At 40.5% G+C, this 19,443-nt stretch overlaps 1 protein-coding gene across 1 annotated transcript in view; it reads right to left on the bottom strand.

Annotated features, from left to right (window-relative positions):
• LOC122526322 (runt-related transcription factor 1-like) overlaps positions 1 to 18,545 on the bottom strand; it is a 39,747-nt gene extending 21,202 nt beyond the window's left edge. Inside the window, exons 1-2 of the mRNA XM_043649676.1 lie at positions 18,370 to 18,545; positions 14,543 to 14,725 (exon numbers count right to left, since the gene is read on the bottom strand). The gene's annotated coding sequence lies outside the window, so the exon portion shown is untranslated. The remainder of the gene's footprint in view (positions 1 to 14,542; positions 14,726 to 18,369) is intronic.
• Between the last annotated feature and the right edge of the window lie 898 nt (positions 18,546 to 19,443).

Raw genomic sequence — 19,443 nt, 5'->3', positions numbered from 1 at the left:
ACATACGATTTTTGTTTTTTTTTCTTATTCCACTAATTTTAATAGACACGTTTAACCCTTCAAATGCGAAATTCGGCTAACGATTTGGGATGGGATGATTTTTCTGTTAATGTTTTACTATTTTGATTAAATAAAAGAAAAAAGAAGAAAAGAATTTACTTCCGAGCTAAGGAAGGTCGCATTCGTTGGACGCATATATGCGTCCATAGCACTCGAAGGGTTAGAATCCATTTTTTCGAAGTATTTGTTATTTTAATTACATGTGCAGTATAGTATTGTCTCGATACGAAATAATTAATGTTATAATGTTAAATAATAAATTCGTTAAAAAAATATATGGCCCCCTTCGTCACTTTTTGTAATTTTAGAATTTCTATTAACGTTAATGTGAAACTATTTCGAATATAAAAATCTATATGTTGAAAGGAAAAAAAGGAATTTATTTAACTCTCTTTTTCTCTCATTCTCTCTCTCTCTCTCTCTCTCTCTCTCTTTCTATCATTTTATGAGTTTAAGGTTGTTAATAACGTTCGAAACTGTTTGAAATGAAAATATTAACGAAAGAAAAGAAGATAGAATTCGAGTAACTTCAAAGCTATCACGTACGACGAACTTTTTCCATAATTAGATAAAATAGAAATTTTAATTAAACCTCGGAAACAGAAAGAAATTTAAAAATGTTGGGCTAACGATAAAAAAAAAAGGAAATAGAAAAAGAAAAATAAAAAGAAAAATAAAAAGATAGAAAAACGACGAATTTTGTCCGTAAATAATTTCCGAGCTTTGTGCACGAAAGTTTCTCATCAAGCACACCGAAGTCGTTGATCCTTCTCAATCGAAAAGTCGAGAATGTAAAACAAAAAAACACATCCCCCGTAAAGCACGAGGTAAAAGGGTAGAATAAACATTTCTTGAATGGTTAGTAGCGACGTGGTACGAGAACGAGCGGAGGGTAAAGGGAAGTTTGCGGTTTTAGAGAGGGGGGATCGGTTCCAGACTTTGCAAGCACGAGTGGGACGGACGTAGGGGTGCCGTCTATGCGTACGAGAAAGATGGATTTTCGAGCTTCTAAAAGTAGACGAACGAGCTCGAACGAGTTTACACGTTGGATTATACTCGCCTACAAAGTTAATAAAATCTTTCAAATATTATACAAACGCTCATTCACGTACCTACGTTATGCATCCGATTGTTCATAAAACAAACTAACATAAATTTCACCCTAAAAATATTGGACACAAATATTTGAATTATTTTTATAGAAAATTTCTACGTTCGCATTGACCAAAGCAAATGTATCTTTTTTGTTGTCAACGATTTTAAATTTATCTGCTTATAAATTGTAATTTAAAAAATTATATTCTTCATTTAAATTGTATAATGAATCTTTTTCGAGTGTTCACATTTGAATATTGGTGCAGAAAACTTTCGTATTTCGGCGCTAAATGCTGCGCGAATGACACAAAGTGAGACTCTCGTTCAGCTCTCAGTACAGAGATGGCAGCATCAATATACTTTTACTATCCGAGGGTTGTTCCCATGTAAAAGGAAACAGTTTTTGAAATCACACCCTTCTCAAAGCTACGCTTACTACTGTAAGATATTTAATATCACAATTATATTATCATTTTGTATTTAAAAATAGGAACAAATTAATCGATCGATTTTCTGAATTAAATGGAAACCCTCTTTTTGTCGAAGGGGTTGAAAGCTCATACCTCTTACGTAATACTTTCGACGAAAATATTATTTCAATTGCAGAAAGAGTAAAAAAAAATATAATCGAACTAAGTGGACAATTTAATTCGACACAATTTACTAACCGATATTGTGAATTACGAAGTTTTTAATAGCTCGATGGAAAAACGTCGTTCACGTTGGATATGTTATTATAAAAACAATGTAAAAAACAAGATAATGAAAAAAAAAAAAATAAATAAACGCTAAATAGAATCGTTCAAACGATCGTAAAACGATTAGTTATCGTAAGATGAAATAAATTAAAAACGACAAAAAATAAAGTATCGTAGTTAGATGCATCCAGTCAAGTTGACAGATGTGGTAAAAATAGTTCGGTTTTAATTTTATTGTTAACGTAACTCCGTCAACGTGACAACTTGAATTTCGATAAAAATACAAGCAAGACATTAAATACACATAAATCCAAAATAAATCTCCTATAACTAACCAACGTAACTTGAAAGTCACGGATATCGAAATATTAGAAATTTCATTTCATTTTTCTCTCTACAAATCATAATTAATAAATCTAGAATAAAAATCCCAGTCTCCAAAATGAAATGAAAAAAAAATCCGCAATATAATAACAATGAAAATTATATTGTAATTACCTTTTGATTATAATAAATGATTAAAAATAATAACGAATATAAGTATGAATAACAAAACTTTCATAGAACAGTTCAAATATCCTTTCTATTTCTCTCTCTCTCTATCTCTCGCTATATTTATTTTTGATCGGTCTCAAGAAGATGGCATCGTTTGGAAAAGCCGCACGCTTTCGTTTCCCGCTTTTAATCTAGAGATAAAAGTAGAAGTAGTAGTAGTAGTAGTAGTAGTAGTAGTAGTAGTAGTAGCAGCAACAACAACAACAGCAGCAGCAGCAGCAGTAGCAGCAGCAGTAGCAGGAGTAGCAGCAGCAGCAGTTTGTCGTTGGACGTGCATCGTGCGCGTAACACACAGCGCGAACGACAAACCCGCGGAGTGCAGCTCGCCAGAGAAAGATCGAGGGGGTGGGTTTGGGTGGTTGGAGGAGGAGGAGGAGGAGAAGAGTTGGTCGGACAGAGAGAGAAAGAGAGAGAGAAAGAGCTACTACTGGTGGTAGTGGATGTCCTGGTGGTGGAGTAGAAAGAGAGAAGAACATGGCGAGCAGCTAGCTAAAGACAGAAAGAGCGAGTAAGTGAGAGAGAGAGAGGAAGAGTGAGAGAGAAGGATAGAGAGAAGGGACGAGAGTTCAGTGTTTTGTTCGCGCGCGATGGACGCGTCGCCATAGTGACCGGCGGTTGTTTATTATTGCTTCCAGCGGTCGTAGAGGGTGGGTGAGGAACGGTGGGGCCAGTCAAAAGGGCTAGGCGAGCAGGGATGGTGGTGGGGTGTACGAAGGGCGACAGGACAAGAGAAAGAGAGATAGAGAGTTGGCTAGCAAACGAACGAGAGTAAAAGAGAAAGAGAGAGAGTGAGAGAGAGTGAGAAGGGGTAGGTAGGTGAGTGGGTGGCAGTGGTGGATGCTGGCGTGCAACGCGAGGGAGTGGCGGCCGACCACACGAGGCCGAAAAACACACTCTCCGGCAAACCTACCCTCTCCTACCCCTTCTCTACCTTCTCTCGCTGGTAATGAGAGTTCGATAAAGCGCCGTTACCAGTGTGTGACGTCAGCCTTCTCTCTCTATCACTCTCTATCTCTTTCTCACTCTTTCTCACTATATCTCTCTCTCTCTTTTTCTCTATCTAGCAAATGTGTTGCTTGCTTTCTCTCTCTTTCTCTTTCTCTTATCCTTTTTTTTTGTCGGTCGACTTTTTTTCTTTTTAGTTGCCGTTAACACAGACTGTAATGGTAGTGGTAGTTTTGATGGTAGTGGTAGTGGTTGCGATAGTAGTAGTAGTAGTAGTGGTGGTGGTGGAGGTGGTGGCGATGCTCGTGGTGGTGGACAAGCTTGCGGCGTGACAAAAAACGAACTCACAAAAATTTTGTTGCATGCTGCGAGAGAAAGAGAACGAGAGAGAAAGAGAGAGAAAGGGAAGAATTTGTTGTCCTAAAGGGGTCAAAACATCACTCGATCGGTATAATACTTTTTTAAGGCTACCGCGAGATACTCTGCAGTTACTTCGTATAAACGAAGATAGGAAAGGGAGGGAAAGTCGGTGAGGAGGTTGGCGATAAAAGAGGAAACTTTTTGCGTTTCCGCATCGATCGTAGTAACGTAACGTAAGCGACATGGCATGATTCCACAAGTAGAGGAATGTGGGCCGATCACGGTAACATGGTAGATCCTGTTCTGAAGGTATGAGATCTCCGAGATAAAAGAGATCGTCATCTGGATAATGCGAAAGATTGTGATTCATGAAGGAGAACCTTTTTCTTCTCTCTCTTTCATTTTCTCTCTTTTTTTGTAGATTAATTTAAAATTATAACCAATGTATATAGATAGATGTATGTGAATTATGGATATAAATTATTATGAACGTCGAGATGAAAATAATGAAATAGTTGATATCTGTATCAAATATGTATTCATCATCATCGTTTAAACAATCTCTCAATCTCGTATTAGTCGAGTCTATATCATAGTCGGTAAAGTCAAGGGACGATTAAACAGTAATTGATCCCATCCCGCACCTGTCCGAATTCCTTTGCTCCTACTTCGACTCCTCCTTCTCTCTCTCTCTCTCTGTATTTCTTACCTTCTCTTTATTACGGATTCGACGTGATGAAGATTCGTACTAATTAAGAAAGGCATTCTGACGTACGGCTGATATACAATGGCATTACTTGGAATTATTAATTGGCATGGAAGGGAAACGACATAAGGCCAACGTTTCGTTCCGCATCGTATTCACGAAATGTATTTAAATTAAAGGAAATAAATCGATCATCTTTCATGATTATATTCTTCGAAATATCATTATCATTCCTTTACATTCTTATTATTTTTCTTTGACTTTTACGAAAGAGAAGAAATCAATTTCTTGTTAGCGGGAGAAAAGAAAATCGTTTCCTCCGATGCTTCCGACTCGTTTTGTCGCGGAAACGTCCCGGAGAACAATATGTTTTAGTGACTGGATATATAAAGTCCGAGTGGAAAGCCGAGGGCGATCGGAAATGGAGAGACGGAGAGTACTCTCCACACGAAGAAGGGTCTCCAGAGATAACCAGAGGAAAACCGGCTCAGCACCGGAAACTCCGAAGCATCCTATCAGCGCCTCGGAATCTACGTCGTCAGCAAGACAACAATTCGGTCGCGTATAGTGCTTTGGGACTAAATGAACTGGATGATGAACGACCTCTGGGCCGAACTTACATGAACAAAATTGATATTTATTCGATCCTTTCTTCGAATTTTCAAACTTTTTCGATACGTTCGTTCAATTTTAGAATAGCGTCGATTGATATCTTTCTTTATGCAGTTTTCTTTGTAAAAAATCGAATTATGTTCTACGGATTTTTGTATACGTAGACTACACAGAAATTGTATAGATATGTTTATTTTTATCTACGATTAAAGTGAAAGAAGAAAATCGATCGAGGAAAAAAAAAATCTTTTCATCGTGGGTTAGATAAAAGCAGAGTAATTTTCGAAAGAAAGCACGAAACGATTAGTCTTCTCGACCACCCTCGTTTCCGTCCGTGAGCATCCGCTCACCTGCCCTTACCTCGTGATAATTTACTCTTTTTTCGTTTACCGATCCGGCCGGCCGACGGTTAATTTACATTTACGAGCGAGATCGGCTAATTGCCGGTTAACCGGTTGGCCGAGCGCGATGTTACGAATACCTGACCGTTGTGTAGTTTGTTGCTTTCCAACACGCAACTGTCGCCGTTCGTGAGAACGGCCACTGTTTTGCCTCCACTTAAAGGTACTCGGTATATCGGCAGCTCGGATACCATTAGCGTCGGACCGTTATCTTTCCTCCCATTGATTTCGATCCGCTTTTCCCATCGATTTTCTACGATTTATATTACATTTTTATACGATTATTATTTTCATCGATCTTAAACACAAACAAAATGTTCTATTTAAATAAATCCTTATTTATCTTTTCTTATCAATTATTCAATTAATAATTACGATAGTTGGACTAAAAATTTTCAATGTTCATAATATGATTTCTATTATATAATATATGTAAATGTCATATATAATACACAGAATAAATCATAAAAAAGAAATCGATTGTAATTTTCAAACATAGTCCATCGTCGTAATTACTGTTACATATAACGAAACTTTGAAAATCGTGATAGTCAACGTTAATTATCCACCATAGAGGAGTATAAGAAAAATGACATAGAGATCATTAACAAATGTTGCAAATATTACGATTATTAGACGAATGAAACATTAATAATACGAACTAAATCCCGTTTCTTTCGATAGAGGAGAGTGTTTCTTCATTTTTAATAAAGTCATAAATGTTACTTCAGAGTCCATCACGAGTGGTCAGGTGACGGGGTCGGCAGGCATTAACTAAAAACCGAGCAATTCGTTCGACGAAGCCACGAGCGTGCGTGCGAGCGAGCGAGCTAGCAGTTGTGGGTGTGGAAGGAGAAGAGGATGGAAAGGGGTGGTCAAAAAGGGGGTTTGTTGAGAAGGGGGATGCAGGAGGACCGTGACAGGTTCTGCGTTGGACCTCGTTTCGCCGTACGAACCAGCCATAACGTGTACACGAGAGAGAAATAGAGAGAGAAAGTGAGAGAGAGAGAGAGAGAGAAAGAGGAAAAGTGGGAGAAGGAGAGGAAGAGGAAGAGGGAGAGGGAGAGAAGAGAAAGAGAAGAGTGAGTGAACGTGTACGAGAAAGAGAAAGAGAGAGAGAAAGAGAGAGAGATGCTGGACACACGCCGGTGGATGCTGGAAAATGCCGACTCACGTTCATCATCCCCTCATGGCCATCGGTGGTAGCCAGGAATGTTCCGCCTACAGTCGCTTTATAAAACTGAAACCTTTAACTAACGCATAATATTGTTTTACGTCTCTCGGAAAATGAAAAGAGCGGCCGTTGTTCCTGTTAAATCGATCGAATTTGATTCCCAATTTGAAATATTAACCATAGCTGGATCGGTATCTATTTGTACATAGATCCTGTTCCAAAAACATGACTAACGATATCATAAAAAAAAAAAAGTAAGCTAGAAAAAGCAAACAAATATACCTACGGGAAACAAGTGTATGAAATATACCCTAGATCGACTCGGGAGAAAAAAACTGCGTGAGATAACTCGAGTGGAATAAAAAGAATTAGGATGGTGGTGAAGAGGTTGGGGGGAGGGTTAGAAAAAACAAAACAAAACAAAACAAAAAACAACATGCGAAAATAAAACCAAAAAAAAGAAGAAATCAAATAAAATGAAAATAGAAAAAAGAAATGGAAAATCACTGTAACGTTCGGATGGACGTTAGAATTTTTGTCTAAGTCTGTTTACTACGGAAACGAAGAGAAGTGATAAAAAGGGGGTAGAAAAATCGTCGTTCGAGAACGTCTAACGATAAACGTTACCAGAGGCTAGGCGAATCCTGGTCGATCTTTCGACCAGATGAACTCTCTCTTTCTCTCTCTCTCTCTTTATCTCTTTCTCCACAGTGCGCGCGCGCGCTATAGTACGAGAGAGAGAAAGAGAGAGAGAGAGAGAGAGAGAAAGAGAGAGCCGGAAGTAGCCGTGAAAAATTTTCCCGTCGACGTGTGGTGGCCCGTGTACGAGACCAGGAGCGTGCATTTCGCGGTGTTCGGGGTGTCGGGGGTGGTTCACCAGAGAGTGTACCGCGGGTTGGGTCACGGTGGGATGAGTCGTCCACCGTGTGCGAGCCGTTGCCGGAGGTAAAGAGACGAAGAGAGTTGGAGGGTGAACGGGGAAATGTGCTAGCAAAGAGAAAGAGAAAGAGAAAGAGAGAGGGAGTAAAGAGAGAGAGAGAGAGAGGGTAGAAGTGAAATAGGGGTGGGAGGAAAGGGTGGTGGCAGCGGGTGGCTGACGGTGAGGGTATTTGTTGGCGCGAGTGGCTAGCCAGTCGGATTACCACCGGGAGGGTGATTCGAGGGGGTCGTTGGGTCGACTCTGCGAGGTCGCCGCCGGGTGGTTGGGGGCTGAGGGAGGAAAAGGGTGGCCAGTGGTGGCCGATGCTTCTCTCTCTCTCTCTCTCTCTCTCTCTCTCTCTCTCTCTCTCTCTTCCTCTGTGTGTGTGCACCGGCCAACGCCGGTACACAGTGGCACTCGACGAAAAATGTAGCCAGAGAGCGACCGCCGCTGGAAAATTTACACGCATCACGAGGGCGAACCTGAATGGCGAGGGTTAAAAGAGCATCGCTAATGGCCACCGCCTCGGTTATTTTGTGGATTTTTATAATACGTATGCTGGAGTCGGTTTCGTTCTCTCTTTCCGTCTCTCTCTTTCTCTCTCTCACTCACTATTTCTCTTTCCCTCTTTCCATCTTTTTCGTTTTAACTTTTCTCTCTTTTTGTTAAGCTCTCTTGCTCTCTTTTTCGACTCACCAACGTTTCCTTTTCGATGTCGCTCATCTCTGAATGCACTCCTCCCTTTACTCTTTCCCCTTTTTTTTCCACGATCTGGCTGATTATACGTTGATGTTACCACTGCTTTGAGCGAGTTTCACCTCTTCGTCAAAAATCGTCGCCGCTACTTCGACGACGACGACGACGAGGACGAGGACGACGATGACGGTGCTGAACGCGTTGAAAATTTCAAGGGAAAAGCTCACTTTTTAAGAACATTTTTTTTTCTCCGTTTGTTTTTAATAATTATAATAATGAAAATGAGAACAATAAGAGAGGAAGGCTGATTACAATGCATTCTCGTTGTTACAACGAAACGAACGAAATGAAAAACACGTTGCGCAGGTACTTTATGATACATACTGGCCAATGTATTATAGTAACAGATTCATACTCACTCGCATAGGGCGTTTTAGAAAACAGAAAATTTACGTTGGTTGAAATATTTCGAGAGAAAGGAAACAGCAAAAGAGCGTGGTCCACCAAGCCCCCTTCCCATCCCTTCCCTTCCCTTCCTTTCGCATATCCTCCCTTCGGAAGCGCCGGTTATTACCGCCATCCAGAAAGGTACGCTCCTCTACAACTGAATTATTATTTCTCCCTTAGCAACAAGTGTGCGAAGTGTTACGCGCGCTCGCGTGCTTCTTCGTTTATAACCGACAGAAGGTTTTTCTTTTTTTTTTTTATCTTCTCTCTTTTTTCCGTTTAATATTTTTCTCTATTTTATTTTATTCCCTTGTGTTTTTTCTTTCTTTTTTTTAATTCTACAATCTTCATGACAAAAGAATCGAATGACGTGTCTTACGCGAGACCTTTAACGTTACCCAAGTAGATCTCGAGATGATAATTAAAAAAGAAAAATACTTTGAAAAAGTATCTTGCAGTAACCTGGTTTTTGAAAATAATTTCCCTACGTCGATTCCATATGTCCTCGGCGTGCGTAAACGTAACGGTAACCCAGTGAAATAGATAGGTCGTTCTGATGTTAATCGTAAGTTGAAACGAAAGGGTTCGTAGAACACAGAAGAGAAGAGTAGAAAAGAGAAGAGGAATAGGGCTGAGCGATGTGAAAGGGTTCGAGGAAATAGAGGGAGTAAGAGTAACGATGAGCAAGTATACGACCGAGAGAGAAAGTAAGAGAGCTTAGCAGAGTACCTATCCATATATCGTAGGGCCAACAAACCGGCCGAATCTCGACAGGACGGATGGGTAGGCCGCGTTTTCACCGTCACCACTCCGCACCGGTTTCTAACGCGGTGTGTGCGTGTACGTTGACTCTCGTGTGGACGAGCTTCGACGAAGTAGTGGACGAAAGAGAGAGAGAGAGAGAGAGAGAGAAAGAGAGAAAGAGAAAGAGAGTATGGCCACTCGTAGCGCAACGCGCACGCCGTGGACCACCAACGAAAGCTTCGTTCGCCGCGACAAAGAGAGATGAAAAGAGCCGATGCTGGCCCAAGAGAGAAAGAGACAACGAGATGGATAGATAGATAGATAGAGAGAGAGAGAGAGAAATAGATAGATAGATAGATATGGAGTTGGAAAAGGAGAGAATGATGGAATGGATACAGTAAAAGAGAACGCGAGAGAGAGAGAGAGAAAGAGAGTGCTGGTCAGTGCAGCTCGGCACTCCGCAAATTTTCAACCGCCACCCTTTCTCTCTCTCTCTTTCCATCTCTTTCTCTCTCTCGCTCACTCTCATCCACCACCACCCACACCAGCAGGACTCTCTACCGGCCCCGAGCCACCTCCCCCACCTCCTCTTCTATTCGAGCTCGTTTTTGCCGCGTCCACCGCCAGATCAATGGGGTTGCTAACACGGGTAGGTATATGTGTCCTTCCCCACTACCCTCCCTCCCCCCTCCGCCGGTCAGTCCACTAACCCCCTCGTCCGAGCTCGCCCACCACCACCATCGCCACCCCCACGATCTGCCTCGCGAGTCTCTCTCTACAGGGTGATTATAAAATATCTACCGTGCGTGCCTATGAGTTCACTGTCTGTTAATAATATCGAAAAGAGAGGTAGCTTTGAATGGCGAATTAAATTTCGGGTGTGCCATTTAATCATGAATATTAAATTGCTTATTACAAAATTATATTCCAGGTACGAATGATGCGCGAATTAGAATAAATTGATATTAAAATTGAAACGATATGTTTGTGCACCCTCTGCTACTTACGTTTTATATTTGACGTTTTATTATATTTGTGAGAATATTACGAAAAAAAAAGAAAAAAAAACAAAAAAACAAAAAAGAAAAAGAAGAAAAATCGTTCGTAACTTTTTTCGAACGAGAGTTCATTTCAAATTGTACGATATAGATTTGCTTTTTTCCTTCGATTTTGCTAAATAGCTCGACCAAAAATCAGGACTTTTTTAGCGATCTGTAGACACGGCGTAGCGCGACTTGCAGAAACAACACGCGACAGTCGAACGAAGAGGATCGATCGATAATTCTGTTTCGGTTACGGACAATTACGACTGATTCGACCGCTAATCAACGGCACGACGGGCGGTTCTCTGGCCGACGACGCGACAAATATCCTCAAAGCTATTTGAAATGTTACCTTGAGCACTCCTTCGGGTAATTACGACGACGTAATTAAAAGATAACGAAGTTTCGTGATCTTTCTCGATATAGTTCGAGCGGAAAACACGATGGCGAAGAAACAAAATAACAACGTTCAAATGAAATGTACGAATCTTCGACCCCTTTTTTCTTTTTTTTATTCTTTTTCTTTTATTTTCACGTTTAATTTATATAGACGATTGTTATCAATAAAAGAGGGAAATAACATTAATTGAAATGGAAATCAATGAAAAATATCTACTGAGAATATTTCCATACGATATTTTTTGTTGCAGTATCTCTTCATATAATTTAATTGCGAAACAATGTAAGTGATATCGATTAACGCGTCATTGAATCATTTGAAGAGAATTTCACTCTCTCTCTCTCTTTCTCTCTCTCTAACATTCGAAAAAATTAACAACACGCGAAGAATCACCATTGAACGGGTGTACTCTATTAAAGTAGTACGAGTCAGTTATTCATGTATGATCATAAATTTGTAAGTAGTACGTATCAGGTATCCGTATAGGGGGTCAGACATTTTTGTAAGTAGCAGAAACTTAAACGCCACCTGTTGGTCCTCGGACTCTACATCGACGTAGCACCAAAAAGTCAAAACCACTGGGTCTCTCTCTCTCTCTCTCTCTCCCTATCTCTCATTCTCTCGTAGTCGCCAATGGCTAGTCGTACCACGGAAAAAAAAAAACATTTTTTCAAACAAAGACGCGCAAAGCTATTGTCCTCGAGGCGCGAGTGGGAAAATTTTTATCGCGGAAAACTTTCGCCCTTGCGAATTTGGAACATGGCCAGCAGGTACTTGGATTGACAGAGTGAAAGATGAAGAGAGAAAGACAAAGAGAGAGAAAAAGAGAGAGAGAGAGATAGTCAGACAGACAGAGAAAGATAGATAGATGGATAGATGGATAGTTAAAGAGAGAGAGAGACGGAGATAGATAATAAAACCATTGAAAAAAATGGCCGAAAATACTTTCGCCATCGCGCCGTGCCAAATTAGCCGACCGTGGACGCTCGTCATCGTCGTACACGTGATCGCCGTCCAATCGTCGTTCCGATTCAGCGACTCGTAAAACAATGCGCGACTGATTACTCGATAACTTCCAGGGGTAGCATGGTTGCAACGCATTGTTGAACAGAGAGAGAGAGAGAATGAGAGTTAGCGAAATAGAGGGAGAGAGAGAGAGAGAGAGAGAAGCTTCCATGAAACAGAGAGCTGGCTTTCGGCTTTTGGGATTCATATACGCAATGGAATTACCGGTTTACGCGCCACTGCTAGCCAACCCACACGGATGTCGATGGATCGACCTAACTCTTGCCCCTCAACCTACGATCCTGAAAACCGATCATCCTTCCAATCGCGAAACTATACTCTATCTTTCTCTCTTCCCTACAAAGTTATTGTCACATACGAATCGACGTTCTTGAACCTTTGAAATACAATTTTATTACCTTATCTCTCTCTCTCTCTGTCTCTATGGAAAAATTGTACGATGAGAAATTTTGATAGTATTGCTTCTGCTGTTATTTATATTCGATAATTTACTCTCTCTCTCTCTCTCTCTTTTAAGTATGTAGAAATTATATTATACGTAACTTTTATATCTAGTTTTTTAGTTTCTAATATAATAAATATATATTATTTAAATTTATGAAAATAAATTAAAGTACCCGATGAAAATAGAACAAACGAATACTGCAACAATACAAGACGACTATAACAACAACAACAGCAACCACAACAACACAAAAATCACTTTAAAGTAAGTATATTTATAAATGTTCTCATAGAAAAGATAAAATGTGTAAAATGCAGCAAAACGAATTGGAATTGTGCCGACGAGAAAGAGGATCGCGAATAGGTTGGAAGTTTTTTCTTGAAGAAAATCAATGTAAAAAAGAAGAGAAGGATGAATAAAATAAAAATAAGAAGAAGAAGAAGGAGAAGAAGAAGGAAAGAAGATGCCGACGCACGACCAGCCGGCTACTTCAAAGTCTCTCTCGCTTGCTCTCGAGTGCGGTCTTGCGGAACCGAAAATACTCGAAATCCCAAAACATCTGTCAGGTATCACTCCCCCTAGTGGTGCTGTGTCCGCGTTAAATCAGGTGAACGATTCGCACAAAGCACGCTTCGAGAGTATAGCAGTGTCTCTCTTTCTCTCTCTTACTATCTCTTTTTTATTTTCCTTTTTTGCCTCCCCCCACCCTCCAACAGTACTCTCCCCACCTCTCCCCATTATCTTTTTTTCCCTTATACGTGTCACTAGCTACTACTTCTCGGCTAGCTCCTTTTCCAAACTACCCCTCGGAATAAAATAAGGATACTAGAACAGTTCAATGAATCTGAGATTCAACGACTCGGAGTAGGCCGATGAAAAACAAGCTACTTTTACGAAAGAAAGAACGCGTTTCCCAGAAAATCCGTTGCCGCGGCACACATTTCTCTTTCCTTTCTTTTCCATTTTGTTCTTTTTTTCTTCTTCTTCATATTTCCCTCGTCCTCATCTTTTTGTTAACGATGATCGTCCTCCCATCGAAGGTCATTCTCTTTTTACGCTCTTTTACATACATTTGTTTTCATACTATAGAGAAGATCGGATTTAGAGATTTGATTAAATGAATATACTCAGTGATATCTAACCTATTTTATATTTTGAAAGAATTATCACGTTGAAACATCGACTATACGAAGGATGGAAAAATCGATATAAAGAAGAAGAAAAAAAAATAAAAGGACGGAGAGGTATCCTTTTATTATATTTTTTTGTTCGTAGCCTCTGGTCGTGTGCCAAACTCATCTTAAACTTTAACCTCGAGCTACCAGCTCGAAAGCCTCAAAGACCGAGAATTAGAGGTTTGCCGAAGGAAAGACGGTATGTTTACTGATGTTCTTCGATACCTCCAAAGAAACGATTGTATTAGTCGAGGTAGGATCTATCTCTCGTGGTAAATCCTTGGAAAACAGATTAACTGCGAGTTACTCCAACGGTTGCGTTTTATCCATTAATTCTGTTCAATGGCTACTTATATCTACGAGAAAAGAAACAAACAAAAATCGAACAAGGTACTCTCTCCGATCGACGTTAAACAAATATTTGCGCGAATCAAGGTACTCGAGTAAACGGTATGATTTTAATAGTCGCTATCGAAAAAAGGAAAAATACCCAAAAAAGAACGGAAAGCCAATAAGGTAAAAAACGATTAAACGAATTATTTGAATAGAGGAAAAATAAGCAAGCCCAGTCCTTCTCGAAAACCATTTCGGATGAAAAAGTAAACAATTTTTCGAGTAGTTCTCGACCACCGTAGGCATCTGCTGATTGTAAGCCCTTTTTTTTTCTTCTCTACTTTCGTACCCCTCCACCCTATGATCTACATCCCATCCGTCAGTTTTTCAAAGAGAAGCGTGCACACTTTTAGGGATGATCGTTCTCTCGTGCACGATCTATGCGATTAACACGTCAGAGCATACACAAAGCGGATCGTCGAGGTTATGTCATGGGAATGATTTTTTGTATCATGCGGTACGAACGAAATGGGGAGTATATGGGGTAGAGTAGACTCCCTTCCCCCCATCCCGACCCTCCGCAACGATTCTCTTCTAAAGATGTTTGTACATACAGCAACATTTATCTAGCTTCTTTTCCTGTAGAAGTTCACTCTGTGTTTTCCCTTTTTCGAAGCGGATGACACGGAGAACTCAACTTATGTTTACCTCTTTACTCGAGTCTATCAAACAAACCAGGACGACGACGACGACGATGGAATATCCTCTTTTTTTTTCCCTACGCGTAATCCCGTACGATCATTTTGTCATCCTTCTCTTTTTATCTTCTCGTGAATGGTCGTAGGTAAGAGGATTAAGGTGTCTCTCGATCAAACATCCTCGAGGATAAATCTGAAAATGTAAAGAACGGATCAGATTAAAGAAACAAACGTGTCTTCCCTATTATTTCTTAATTTTTTTTATTTTATTTTATCTTTCTTTTTTTTCTCTTGCGTCGAAAGAAATGGGGGAAAAAATTGTCGCTATTTTTATTTACAAAAGTAACAATTATTCGAGCAATAGACAATAACGAAAAATTAGATGACTGAAAGTGCTCGAGAAAGGAGAGTGTATGTATGTGTATGAGAGAGAGAGAGAGAGAGAGAGAGAAAGCTTTTATCGCAAGCAGCCCCGAAGCGCGGTTTCGAAACAATTACTTCGACCACCGTCCCGTCATGTATACATTACGAAAATATTGGAAAGCGGACAGAGATAGATAGACAGAGAAAGAGAGAGAGAGAGAGAGATAGAGAGGGGGAAGTACACAGAAAGAGAGAGAGATAGAGAGAGACATCCTCTCTCGCGCCAGCGCGGGATCACTTTGAAATAAAGTTCATTAAAGCCACTCTCTCTCTCTCTCTCTCTCTTTTGCTCTCTCTCTCGTTCGTTCGCTAGCCCGCTATGAGGCAATCGATAGAGAGTCGAGAGGCACGAGCATGAATTATAGATCGGCCAGTCTTCAGACTTCGGTCTCCGATGAACGTAGTGGAGGTTCGTAAAATATGCAACGGTCTTAGAGGGTAGTTTCGATCGGGTGAAAGAGGGAGTTAAAGGAGAGACATAGGGAAGAGGTTGGGTGGGGTTAGAACGAGGGTAGGTGTAGAAGAGGTGGCAAAAGGGAGAGAGTTGGAACGTTAAAATGGAATTAACACCTCGGTTAGACCGAAAGTCCCCTGACTCGAAAGCGGGTCTTCTAAGTTTTCCTTCCTTCCTTCCTTTCTTCCTTCCTTTCTTTCTTTCTTCCTTCCTTTACTATGTCCTATGGTAACAATTATTCGCGAGGATCGCATTTGGCCAGATGTTCTGTCAGAATTTCCAAAGGATCTCTCTTTGCGGATACATCGTCCCGACCCTTCTTCACCTCGACCATTGAGAAACGCGTTTAACCAACCAACCAACCAACCAACCAACCGGCGGGTCTCCAAAGGAACCCCTCAATATCGTATTTGTTACCGCGAGTAACTATAATCTTGAAAATGAGTCAAATTAGAATGATCGATTGAAATTACATTTTTCGATCTAATAATGGATTTGATATCCGATATTTATCTCCGTTCGTTATCTCTATCTATACTACGCATACGCGTATTTTCCTCCCTAAACTCCCATCCACCCTCTCCCTCCCTCCCTCCCTCCCTCCCTCCCTCTCTCTCTCTCTCTGCTCTGTACTCTCTCATTAGTGTTTTACGTTAATATAGCACAGCGTCGCATTTTACGACTCTAATGATGGCCAGCTTGTCCCGACTGAAGCGCAGGTACTCTAATAAAATAAATCATGCGCGCAGCGTTTGCAAGCCGGCGCTGCTGCGAACAGCACCGCTGCTTTAAATTAATCCCATTGTGCCTGGATTTGGTTGGTGCGCCAATTAAACGGATTATTATCGTCGATACCGTCATTACTTTTTGCAAAAGTCTCTCGTTCCACTTCGCTAGTATTTCCATCGAAGAACTTTCAATGTTCCACCCCTATCCCCTCACCACTCTTCACGAATGCGCTTGGTTAAGAACTTTTTGCTTTCTCCTTTTTGCCTTTATTTCTTTTTTCTTTTTTATAGGAAAAAATTATTCGAAAAAGGGAGGGGGAAAAGTCATTCTCGCGGTAAATTTCTTTTACCGGAGAACTATTCTTCGTATCAACGCGAATATTGAATTTTTCGTTTGTCCGCGTTAGGCTACCTTAACGAAATTTCAAACACGATCGAATTCGTAGTTTTAGCTGGACAGAATATTCGAAAGACCGAAAATGCGACACCTACTACATCGTTTTCGAGGGTTCGAAACAAATCATGTTGAAGTTGCCCTTCTAAACTTTTCCCCTTCTTCTGCTTCTTCCTCCTCTTCCTCTTCCTCTTCTTCTTCTTCTTCTCTTCGAACGTGTAGTAGAAGGAAGTAAAACGGGGTTGGAGAAAGATGAACAATCTACTGGTGGTACTCCTATATCTCAACGAATTCTCTCGAAGGAGAGTGTATAGCTAGGAGGAAATATACCATCGCGTCTAAGGACGACCAAGATGGCTACCGGAAATTGCTGGGTGACCTTACTTAGGAGTTCGCGTGAGAGAGCGTTTAAAGGGACGAGAAATGCCGACGAAGGGTTACCGTATCGCATAGACCTCGATGGAAAGGGTACTAATGAGGCAATACGAACAAAGATAGAACGAGAGAGATAGAATGAAAGTGGGAGAGAGAGAGAGAGAGAGAGAGATATCCCTCCCATTCGATCTAAACTCGATGAGCCGTACCGAATTACATCGTCTTCGGACGATACCCACCATGCTTATGCCGTTACTTCACGACATTTATGAACGCGATCGGTCGTTAGTATCGTATCTTTATAACCCATTAAAGTTAATACAACAAAACCAAAAGCCACCATAATTCAATGATAATAGTTAAACGTTTATTTTCTTATTGTCAAAATTTGTTCTCAATCATTTTTGAGTTTTATTAATGCATACTTCTTCTGTTGTTTCATATAAAATAATATAACATATATTATAATTTATCATTAGCTATAAGATTAATATAATCAGTTAATGGAACACAAAAAAACTACGCTGGAAATAAAATATATCATCCCAAACTAAGGTGCTTCGTTAAAAATAATTCGGCACTCAAAGGATTAACAAAAATTACAGACTAAATATTTGCTTTTTTTTACTACCCCTCCTCCGCCACCCTCATATGTTTGATTTTCTATTCGATCTTCTTCTTCTTCTTCACTGATGAACAAAGGATCTTATTATAATAATAAAAGAAAAGAAAAAAAGAAGAAATTGGATAGAATAAGAGTGTTTATCGAGATGATAATATCCCGATCGTTTCGTCGGTCTAAAATCGTTCAATTAGAATTCGTCACGTAGCGCAGATTTTCCACACGCATCACGAACATTCCCGTTCATCTCTCGTTCTCTCTCTCTCTCTCTCTCTCTTTCGTTCTCTTTCATCCCTTCGTATATAAACCACCATCACGATCTCCTCCTTCGCGTCGTTCTGCGTGGGGTTCGTAACAATACTACGTAAGGGGCTGCAAGTAATAATGGCCGGGGGCATCAATCATGCGGCAAACGCAGCAAACTTATACGGTTATACCTACGTGTAAAAGATATCGAAAACGTTCTTGATCAAAAAGTTTCATAATAATGTCGGACCATAGACGAAATTCGAAAAATAAAAAAGATTGAGAATAAAAGAGAAAGAGAAAGAGAGAGAGAAATTAGTGTAAACGAAATAAAACATTTCGCGTGGAAAATAAATCGGATAAAGAGAGAATAAGGGGGTGGGGGGGGTGGGATGGAAATGAGAGAAATAAAAAGAAAATAATAGCAAGCGGAATAAATTGAGTAAGGTAGGTAGGTAGGTAGGTGGGTGGGTGGATGGTTGAGGTGTGGGTCATGAGTTGTATCTGATAAAAACGAGTAGCAATTTAGTCGAAAAGTACCACAAAAAAAGATATATCATTGGAGCTATTACCGCGTTAATTAATAGGTACCCACCCGGGCAGTAGTACTCCTACCGTTACCAGTAGTAGTAGTAGTAGTAGATAGTACGAAGTCGAAGAGTAAACGTTAAAAGCACAGAGGGAAGAGGCACTTTGAAGAATTATCGAGCCATTCGATGGACCGAAGTTTGCGTGGAAACCGTACACTCGCTGGCGAAACGGGCTAGTAGGTTCGATACACACACTCTCTCTCTCTTTTTATACCAGTAGCAAAACGGAGTCGAATTTGGTGTAGGCTTTCACGCGAATAGAAAGAGAGTAAGAGATGGAAAGAACATACACGTATACGCATATATTTATAAAACGAATGAGAAAGAGAAAGAAAGAGAGAAAGAGAGAGAGAGAGAGACGCATACACACGTAGAGAATTGGGTGGGTGTGCGAGAGAAGCGAACGTTCGAGGGGTGCGTCCTAAACACGTGACGCCTGATTCATACACAGACTGCTACGGAATCAATTTGTAATCTTGACTCGAATTAAGGACGGCAGAGGAGAGAAGCGAACGGCTGCTGCTGCTGCTGCTGCTGCTGCTGCTACTGCTGCTGCTACTGCTGCCGATGCCAACGTCGAGAGGAATGAAGAGAGAACTAGAGAGAGAGAGAGAGAGGAAGAGAGAGAGAAGCTTGGAGACGACGCGGATACGTTTATCGGTGAAGCGAGCCTGGCATTTGGTCGGAGAATGTGCCACGGGTATACCGGAATCTCGAGCGCCTCGTGTTGTAGCATTATAGTTGGCTTGTAGGTTATTAGGTGCGCCGACTAATAGCCATCGATATCGGCCATTAATGGCAGGTAACCGGACGGTGATAATGGATATCAAAGGACGGCCCTCACGATATCGTTCGTGAATATGCGTTCGCTCGTGCGTTAGACTACTGTATCGAATTTGGTGGATGATTGTTTCCCCCCTGCCAAAAAAAAAAAATAAAATAAAAAGAAGGGAGCGTAATGGAGATTTAAAAAAAAAAAAAGAAGAAAAAAAAAGTAAAATGTATGGCAAATTGATTACGGTTAGATACGAATAATTGAATGAATTGACGAAACATTGAAATTTATAAGTCGGTTTTAG

The sequence above is a fragment of the Polistes fuscatus genome, unplaced genomic scaffold, assembly GCF_010416935.1.
Source record: "Polistes fuscatus isolate 324 unplaced genomic scaffold, CU_Pfus_HIC Scaffold11, whole genome shotgun sequence".
NCBI lineage: Eukaryota > Metazoa > Arthropoda > Insecta > Hymenoptera > Vespidae > Polistes > Polistes fuscatus.
The sequence above is the reverse complement of the archived record's forward strand: the minus strand, read 5'-3'. Positions and strand labels throughout refer to the sequence as shown.